General features: G+C 39.3%; 1 non-coding gene across 1 annotated transcript; it reads left to right on the top strand.

Annotated features, from left to right (window-relative positions):
- Nucleotides 1-6,240: 6,240 nt before the first annotated feature.
- Nucleotides 6,241-6,347, top strand: LOC127117184 (small nucleolar RNA R71). Its single transcript, XR_007801942.1, has one exon. It is a non-coding gene; the product is annotated as a small nucleolar RNA R71 (small nucleolar RNA).
- The last annotated feature ends 1,538 nt before the right edge of the window (nt 6,348-7,885 follow it).

The raw sequence follows: 7,885 nt of genomic DNA, 5'->3' as shown, positions 1-7,885 counted from the left end.
GTCTTCACGTTGCAAATGGTCAAGCGTAACAATAGGCCTCCACGTCTTTGTTGCGCTTCTGAAGCCAAAAATATAGGAGAATGGTGTGACGTCCGTCACACCATGTGTTACGCTCGTAACACAAGTGGGCAAAGCGTGAAGCTCGTCACAGCATGTGTGACGCTCGTCACAGGCGCAGCGCCTGTGCTTTTGGGCTGGGCTTTGGCTTTTGATATTTGCTTCTTTTCATTCCTTTTTGCACCTCCTTTTCTTCCTTTTTCACTTGTGCTTCAAATAAACTACCTGAGATAAATAGAAAGAAAATACCGAGTAATATCGAATAAAATGAAATAAATTGAAGTAAATAATAATATAATTTAATTAAATTGAGTCCTAGAATGTGATATTATTTCATGTTATCAAACTCCCCCATACTTAGATCTTTGTTTGTCCTCAAGCAAAATACAATATAGAACTTGTTTTTAAAATTTTAGCTAAATGAAATTTCAAAACACATATCAATTCGTACTAGGTTGCAAGTAGATTTTGTTTAGAAGCAACTTGAGTTTAATCTTGACATCAACAACTACCGTTACAACCTCAGGTAACCTCACCTTATGCAAACCAGTTCGAGTAATGCCATTATAGCTATCCTAGTTCCTTTACTCTTATTTCACCCGTTTTCATTCTAGCGAAATCACATTAAGCCCTTTATCTTTTCGCGCACATAGTGGAGTAACCGGTTAGTGATTCTGATCCCCTTTTAGCTTGAAGCTCTGGTACATAAGTCGGATAACTTCGTTATTCAGTCCATTGCAAATTGCGGGGGATCGGACCGTAGTCCGCCCTACCAAGTTCAGTACCAGATACCTGCTGAACCAACTCATAATGGATCTTTCATATTATGTTTTTGCATGATCTGCAACCTTTAGATTAAATGATCTGGTAAGGATCACCTAACTTAGTTAGTGCATTTCCTGCTATATATATATATATATTTTTTTTTTATTATTATTTTTATTTTGGGAATCATTCACTTATATTCATCGGCCCTCCACGTAGTTTGCTATTAAGATGGTGCTGACTTCTTGTATAAACTACTCGGGGTTACTATAAAACTAAAAGTTCAAGGACTTGTATAACAGTTGTCTTTCTGATCTAACATGTTGAGGTTTGTTTAGAGCGTTGTTATGGTAATAATTTTTGTCTTAATTTGTCTCAAGTTTGATAAAATAGGCAACCTTTATACTTATTGGGTGTGTTAAAGTTTTGTTATGGCTCAAGAAAATTTTTGAGGGAATAGATAATAGAAATTTTTACACTAGGGACTTAACTTAAAATAAATCTATATTATAAATTTTTTTTATTTTTTTTATTTTTTTTTTTTTATATAAGGGAAATAACAATGAAAAGAAAGGTACATACTTGAAAAAGGGAGAATAGAAAGAACACGGTTTTCCCCCCCATACTTAAATGAAACATTGTCCCCAATGTTTCAAAGAAAAGAAATACAAAAAAAGAAAAAGAAACTAGAGTCAATGCTGCCTTCCGCCTCTGGTTCTTGGACCGGGTGATCGTTGACGTACTTCTAAGTCGTCAAACCTGCTGAGCAATTCAGTGAACCGCTGATCGGTAATAACATTCCTCGCTTCCTGTTGTTGTTGCATCTGGCACATCAGTTGCATCATTTCGAGATTCTGTGCTTGCATACCATCAATAGCATCCATGATGTCGTCGTTGGTTGCAGGCCTTCTTCGTCGACGACGTCGTGAGGATGGACCAGCTGCACCATCGGAAGGGTTGAGCGGGACTGATTGTTGTGCAGGAACCTGATCACCTTGTTCCATCTCTTCAAACTCGTCTGTAGACGGGTTTGCTTGTGCAGGCTCGGTAGCTTCGGGAGCATTCAGATCATAGAGGTGGCGGTTGGGGTTTGTGACATCTGTTAGGGCAATGTTAGGTAGAACAACGCTTGGGACTTCCTGGTTGTTCACCATAAGGTAATATTTTCCGCCTACCCTGTTTTTAATTAGGCGGCTGGACCGACAGTAGCTTATATCCATAGATAGGGGAGGTAAAGATTCTAGGTTGTGGAGTCGGTCCCCTAGGTTCAGGCCAAGTGCTATGGTGGTGATTAATCCACCAATTACAAAAGGTTGACGGCCTCTAGCACATAGGGTGCGGATGTGATGAAATAGGAAGGAGGCAGCGTTTACCTGGGTATCCCTTTGAAAGACGCAGTGGAGGAAGAATAATTCTTTGGCGTTTACTTTGCTGTTGTTTGGTCTTCCAAAGACTGTGTTTTGTAGGATGCGGATAAAGTACCGGATGGTTGGGTTATGTATATGGGAGACAAGGAGCACATCCCAGTTGTTGGTATCTACACTGGATATTTTCCTGAAAAGGTCGAAGGCGTGTATGTGCCACTGGGAATTCGGAGGGATTCTCGGGTGGACTTGGTCTCCTATAGGGAATTGTAGCATGGTGCTCAATTGGTTTTGGGATAGGGAGTATTCGGTGTTGAACGTACGGAAGGTTGCGGTACCGGTTAAGAACTCGTCTTCACCGGTGGGGGTGTTATATGAATAAGAACTTAAAAATTCTAAGGTTAGGGATGGGTAGGTGGGTTGATTATGCGTGCAAAGGAAGGTTAAATCAGTAAGACGGAGCATCCATTCTATACCTTGAAGTAATCCTAATTCTTGTAAACAAGTTAGATCAGGATACCTGGTAGAGGTGACACCTCGTTGTTGGAAACGCTTGAACTGCTCCCTTTGATAATTATCATCTTCGGATCGGAAGATGATATTTCCGAAATTTTGATTTCCCGCCATACTGATGAATGAGTTGGAAGAAGTAATTAGGAAAGAAAAGAAATATATTGGATTGTATAGAATTGTTGTGATGTAGGAAGAAAGGTATGATGGGTATTTATAGGAAAAAAAAATGAAGTTGGAAGGGAAGTGGTTGAAAAGTAAATAAATGTGGGTTAATGTGAATAAATGGGGAAGGTAAAAAGGTGAAATGGTGTAACGGTAGTCTCTCCAACGGCTTGTAACGTTCACCTAGTCTGAAGGTGTTACGCTCGTGACAGGGGCGTTACGGGCGGCACAAGTACTTGGTGTGACGACCGTGATGGCGTGTGTGACGCTCGTCACACAGTCATCTTGGCACGGGTTACTGATTGCGTTCTTTATAATAATTATAGTAATTTATTTTTATTATTTTGTTTTGCTTCAGATTATTTTATTTGGCTATTTAAATTTCCCTTCCATGCTATTCTACTTTGCATAATAGTGCATAAATATATTTTTCTTTAATAAGTTATGTAGGCAGCAACAGTAGAGAGCATTATTGATAGATATTGCATAGTTCATAGTAAAGTAAAATAAATCAATAGCTTCATAAAATAATCATAATGTAACATTGGAGGACAAAAGCAAAAATGCGAAAGAAAACATATACGAACATAATTTGAAACAACATAAATGAAAAATCTAACTAAAACTAAATAACTAAGAAAAACAACTTCTATCCATCTGCATAATCTCTGGCCGGAGGAGCAAAGGAGTTAACACGGTTTAGCAACTCGTGGAACTGATTTGTCATACTGCTCATGTATCCCAGAAATTCTTGTCCCATGTTAGCTAACTCTTCTCTGAGGGCGTCCTGTTCTGACATCAAAGCTTGAATGGTGGTGTTATAATCAGCTCCGGGCATATGATGTCTAGGACCGGGTATTTCCGATTCTTCGGTCGGAACAGGTTAAGGGGGAGGATCAATATCATAATAACCAGATGGTGTCTGAGGGTCAGATTCAGCATAAGGGATCTGGTCGTCACAAATCTCATAGTCCTGGATGGATTCAATAGATCTAGCTGGAGAGGGTGTTGCGTTCAGATTGTAGAGCCAGTTATTGCGGTTATGAACACTAGTCCTAGGACTGGGCAAGGTGAATAGGCAAAGAACTTGGTTATTAATTATAAGCTCAAACTCGTCAGACCCTAGGTTTGCTATAAACATAGTGTTGAAGAGGAAGGGTATACTCATAATAGTAATGCCACAAAAAGGGCTTAAGTCAAGCATAGGCTGACGTAATCCGATAGCATTACCAATCATGGTTATCAAACCGCCTATTCAAATTGGTGCTCGTTCGTCTTGGATAAGGTGGTCTAAATTTGCCAACATAAAAGTGGCACCGTTTACTGGACGGTTCTGGGAAGCACAAAATATGATGAAGAGTTCATCACGTGAAACGGTGGTACTGTTTGGCTTCTTCCCAAATAAGGTGTGGGTCAGGATCTTATGGAAATAGCGAAAGGTCGGGTTATGTATGTTTCCAGAGAGAAACTCATGTTCCTCGGGATCGTCATTTCCAGTCAAGCTTCCCCAAAAGTGTTCAAGTTCTCTATATTCAAAAAGTTCTTCTTGGCTCACTGTGAATGTGTCAAAGGAGGTAGGGTTGGTTTCTTAAGGCATTGCGTAGGGTCCGGTGTTATTGCTAAACATTGGTTAAGTTTGTTTTCTACAAGATAGTCAGATGATTTGTCTTTTTCTAACTCTGTTTCTTTTATGCATTCATCGATGATATCCATGAAGTAACATGAATCTTCTATTGCAGGTGCTTTCAAAAATTTGGAAAGAATGAACTCAATTTTCTCTTCTCCTACTTCGAAAGTGAGTCGTCCTCGTTTTACGTCTATGATTGCACCGGCAGTTGCTAAGAACGGTCTTCCCAGTATAATGGGTGTAACTTCATCTTCTCTAATGTCCATAATTATAAAATCGGTTGGAATGTAGAATTGACCTATGCGCACGGGAACGTTTTCAAGAATTCCTATAGGATATCTAACGGAACGATCTGCTAGTTGCACAGACATTTTAGTTGGTCTTAATTCTCCCATTTCCAGTTTATTGCATATGGATAAAGGCATAACACTAATACCGGCTCCTAAATCGCATAAGGCTTTGTCAATGACAAATTTTCCTATGTGACAGGGTATAGAGAAACTACCTGGGTCTTTAAGTTTAGGAGGCATATTCTGGATTATAGCGCTACATTCAGCGGTGAGTGTAACGGTTTCGCTATCTTCAAGTTTCCTTTTATTAGAGAGAATTTCTTTCAAGAACTTAGCATATGAGGGCATCTGCGTAATAGCTTCTGTAAAAGGAATTGTGACGTTTAATTGTTTTAGTAGGTCAACAAATTTTTTAAATTGGCCCGCATCTTTGGTTTTAATAAGCCTTTGAGGGTAAGGGATAGGTGGTTTATAGGGTGGTGGAGGTACATAAGGTTTCTTCTTTTCTATGGTTTCCTTATTACTCTCTTCCTTTTTATTAGGTTCACTTTCCTCCTCAGTTGACTTTTCAGAGTTTTGGTTTTCTACCCTTGGATCAGACGGTCCTTCCACTTCCGTTCCACTTCTCAGTATAATTGCATGAGCGTGGCTTCTCGGGTTAGGTTGGGGTTGTCCAGGAAATGTACCAGTTGGGGCAGCAGTAGGTGCTTGTTGTTGAGCTACTTGTGATATTTGCGTTTCCAGCATTTTGTTATGGGTAGCCAGGGCATCTACTTTACTTGCTAGTTGTTTAATTTGTTCGCCAGTGTGTACATTCTGGTTTAAGAAATCTTTATTGGTTTGCTGTTGAGAAGCTATAAAGTTTTCCATCATGATTTCCAAGTTGGATTTCCTAGGGGCGTTATTGTTAGGTGTAGATGGAATCAGCTTTTGATATCCCGGAGGTATAGCTGGGGCTTGATTTGGAGATTGTCCAGGTGCGTATAAAGCATTATTACTCTTATATGAAAAATTTGGATGATTCTTCCAATTTGAGTTATAGGTATGCGAGTAGGGGCTTCCTTGAGCATAGTTTACTTGCTCCGCTTGGATTCCTGTTAGGAGTTGACAATCTACAGGAGTGTGACCTTGGATTCCACAGACTTCGCAATTCTGAGTTATGGCTACCACGGTGGCTGGAGGTGATACATTTAAACTTTCAATTTTCTGGACCAGAGCATCCACTTTTGCGTTAACATGATCAAGGTTACTTATCTCGTACATGCCAGTTTTCGTTTGAGGTTTTTCTACCATTGTTCGTTCGCTTCCCCACTGATAGTGGTTCTGGGCCATGCTTTCGATAAGTTGATAAGCATCAGCATAAGGTTTGTTCATTAGTGCCCCACCTGCGGCGGCGTCTATTGTTAACCTCGTGTTGTACAGGAGACCATTATAGAAGGTATGAATTACTAACCAGTCCTCTAAACCATGGTGTGGACAAAGTCTCATCATGTCTTTGTATCTTTCCCATGCTTCGAAAAGAGACTCGTTATCTTTCTGTTTAAATCCATTTATCTGGGCTCTCAACATAGCTGTTTTGCTCGGCGGAAAATATCGGGCAAGAAAGACTTTCTTCAACTCGTTCCATGTGGTGACTGAGTTGGAAGGAAGAGATTGAAGCCATCTTCTAGCGCTATCTCTTAACGAGAAGGGAAAAAGACGAAGTCGAATTGCCTCTGAAGTGACACCATTAGCTTTAACAGTATCAGCGTATTGGACAAACACGGATAAATGAAGGTTTGGATCCTCGGTAGGATTTCCAGAGAATTGGTTATGTTGCACTGCCTGCAACAGTGAAGGTTTAAGTTCGAAGTTGTTTGCTTCGATTGCGGGCGGAGCAATACTCGAATGCGGCTCATCTTGCGATGGAGCGGCGTAATCTCGAAGAGCACGAGCTGGTTCTGCCATCTCGGGTATCGGCGAAGGAAGAAGATTTTTGAGATCAGGAAGTTCGACAGGAGGGAGATTGTTCGCAGCACGGTATTTCCGAATTCGTCGTAAGACTCGGAGATATAGCTCGATATCGTTGATTCGTAAGTAGAACGGCTCGCCTTGTGAGCGAGTATGTGGCATACAAATCAACGAAAGAAATAAAAATAAAAAGCCTTAGTCTCTACAGCGTAACAGAAGAGTTACGATATCGACTAAATAAAAGTCCCCGGCAACGACGCCAAAAACTTGATCGCGACTTTATGAGTCGAATTTGGGGTACAAACTGCAAGTGAACAGTTCTATCGCGAAGTTTTAAAAGATATCGATCCCACAGGGACTTATGAATCGATATACCGTTTTCTAAGGTTACTTCGTAAAGCTAAGGCGGATAATACTTCGATTGTTTGGGGGAAAAGTTAAAACTAAAATAAGATCTAAATTAAATATTTATTAAACGGATATCGGTATGTAGTTCGTCGTAATTAGGGAATCAAATCTTCGTTGGTTTCTTGGTTTTAAAATAAATCTTTTCAGTAAACACTATTGATTAAAAACCTTTTCTCAAACTCTCGCTCTGTTGAATAGACCATGACTTTAAATTAACGTAGCTGTCACTTATTAGTTAAGTCCAAAATCACTTTTTGAAAACAATAGAATCTATAGAAACTCTTTTTAAGAAAACACTAATCGTTTAAACACCCTTGTCTCAAACTCTCGCTCTGTTGACTTAGATTATATAATTAAATTCAAATGCTTAACTCTCGTCCTCACATTCAACCTTTAAAAATACTTTTTGAAAAAGATTAGAATTTAATTAACTCTAAAAATTGCTTTCGCCCTGATCTAGAATTAATGTCCAATTTACACTGTCCAGTTAAAAACTCAAACTGTCGTTCTATTGATTTTAACTTCTTTATGTCTTTTACTTTCGTACAAAACCTTGTTATTAAACCTGTAAATTGAGACCGTAAAAAGAGTGATTTTATTTTTAAATGTAATTAAACCAACTTAGTTTTGATTCCTTCATTCCGCTTACTCTACATACCGATACCTAAATAAATTAGCCAGACATACTAAGCAGATCTAAATAATCAGCATGCATAAATAATTCCATCTCAGGAAGATAACATAAATAA

The sequence above is a fragment of the Lathyrus oleraceus genome, chromosome 1 (assembly GCF_024323335.1).
Source record: "Lathyrus oleraceus cultivar Zhongwan6 chromosome 1, CAAS_Psat_ZW6_1.0, whole genome shotgun sequence".
Taxonomy (NCBI): Eukaryota; Viridiplantae; Streptophyta; class Magnoliopsida; order Fabales; family Fabaceae; genus Lathyrus; species Lathyrus oleraceus.
The sequence above is the reverse complement of the archived record's forward strand: the minus strand, read 5'-3'. Positions and strand labels throughout refer to the sequence as shown.